The following is a 2114-nucleotide window of genomic DNA, read 5'->3' on the forward strand; positions in this document are numbered from 1 at the left end:
CTCAATTAGTTTCTCTGATGCAACAAAACTGCAAGTTTCATGGACTTCCATCTGAAGATCCTTTTCAGTTCTTAACTGAATTCTTGCAGATATGTGATACTGTTAAGACTAATGGAGTAGATCCCGAAGTCAACAGGCTCATGCTTTTCCCTTTTGCTGTGAGAGACAGAGCTAGAATATGGTTGGATTCTCAACCTAAAGATAGCCTGAACTCTTGGGATAAGCTAGTCACGGCTTTCTTAGCCAAGTTCTTCCCTCCTCAAAAGCTTAGTAAGCTCAGAGTGGATGTTCAAACCTTCAGACAAAAGGAAGGTGAATCCCTCTATGAAGCTTGGGAGAGATACAAGCAACTGACCAAAAAGTGTCCTTCTGACATGCTTTCAGAATGGACCATCCTGGATATATTCTATGATGGTCTATCTGAATTAGCTAAGATGTCATTGGATACTTCTGCAGGTGGATCCATTCACCTAAAGAAAACGCCTGCAAAAGCTCAAGAACTTATTGACATGGTTGCTAATAACCAGTTTATGTACACTTCTGAGAGGAATCCTGTGAGTAATGGGACGCCTCAGAAGAAAGGAGTTCTTGAAATTGATGCTCTGAATGCCATATTGGCTCAGAAGAAACTATTGACTCAGCAAGTCAATATGATTTCTCAGAGTCTGAATGGAATGCAAGCTGCATCCAACAGTACTCAAGAGGCATCTTCTGAAGAAGAAGCTTATGATCCTGAGAACCCTGCAATAGCAGAAGTAAATTATATGGGTGAACCTTATGGAAACACCTATAACCCCTCATGGAGAAATCACCCAAATTTCTCATGGAAGGATCAACAGAAGCCTCAACAAGGCTTTAATAATGGTGGAAGAAATAGGTTTAATAGTAGTAAACCTTTTCTATCATCCACTCAGCAACATACAGAGAATTCTAAGCAGAATTCATCTAGCTTAGAAAATTTAGTCTCTGATCTATCTAAGGCCACTCTGAGTTTCATGAATGAAACAAGGTCCTCCATTAGCAATTTGGAGGCACAAGCAGGCCAGCTGAGTAAGAAGATCACTGAAACTCCTCCTAGTACTCTCCCAAGCAATACAGAAGAGAATCCAAAGAGAAAGTGCAAGGCCATTGAATTGACCATCATGGCCGAACCCACAAGAAAGGAGAAGGACGTGAATCCCAAGGAGGAAGACCTCCTGGGACGTCCAGAGATCAATAAGGAGTTTCCTTCTGAGGAACCAGAGGACTCTGAGGCTCATTTAGAGACCATAGAGATTTCATTAGTCCTCCTTACGCCCTTCATGAGCTATGATGAGTATTCCTCTTCTGAAGAGAATGAGGATGTTACTGAAGAGCAAGTTGCCAAGTTCCTTGGTGCAATCATGAAGCTGAATGCCAATTTATTTGGTAATGAGACTTGGGGAGATGAACCTCCCCTGTTAACCAATGAACTAAATGCATTGGATCAACTGAGATTGCCTCAGAAGAAACAGGATCCTGGAAAGTTCCTAATACCTTGTACCATAGGCACCTTGACCTTTGAGAAGGTTCTATGTGACCTTGGGTCAGGAATAAACCTCATGCCACTCTCTGTAATGGAGAAACTTGGAATCTTTGAGGTGCAAGCTGCCAAATTCTCATTAGAGATGGCAGACAAATCCATGAAACAGGCTTATAGACAAGTAGAGGACATGTTAGTAAAGGTTGAAGGCCTTTACATCCCTACTGATTTCATAATCCTAGACACTGGGAAGGAAGAGGATGAATCCATCATCCTTGGAAGACCCTTCCTAGCCACAGCAAGAGCTGTGATTGATGTGGACAGAGGAGAGTTGGTCCTTCAACTGAATGAGGACTACCTTGTGCTTACAACTCAAGGTCCTCCTTCTGTAACCATGAAGAGGAAGCATGAAAAGCTTCTCTCAGTACAGAGTCAAACAAAGCCCCCACAATTAAACTCTAAGTTTGGTGTTGGGAGGCCTCAGCCAAACTCTAAGTTTGGTGTTGAATCCCCACATCCAAACTCTAAGTTTGGTGTTGGGAATCTATAACAATGCTCTGAACATCTGTGAGGCTCCATGAGAGCCCACTGTCAAGCTATTGACATTAAAGAA

At 42.3% G+C, this 2114-nt stretch overlaps 1 non-coding gene across 1 annotated transcript; it reads right to left on the reverse strand.

Moving 5' to 3' along the window:
• Positions 1-272: 272 nt before the first annotated feature.
• Positions 273-376, reverse strand: LOC148579796 (small nucleolar RNA R71). Its single transcript, XR_015894827.1, has one exon. It is a non-coding gene; the product is annotated as a small nucleolar RNA R71 (small nucleolar RNA).
• Between the last annotated feature and the right edge of the window lie 1738 nt (positions 377-2114).

This window comes from Arachis ipaensis, chromosome B10 (genome assembly GCF_059453495.1).
Source record: "Arachis ipaensis isolate K30076 ecotype BB chromosome B10, ASM5945349v1, whole genome shotgun sequence".
NCBI lineage: Eukaryota > Viridiplantae > Streptophyta > Magnoliopsida > Fabales > Fabaceae > Arachis > Arachis ipaensis.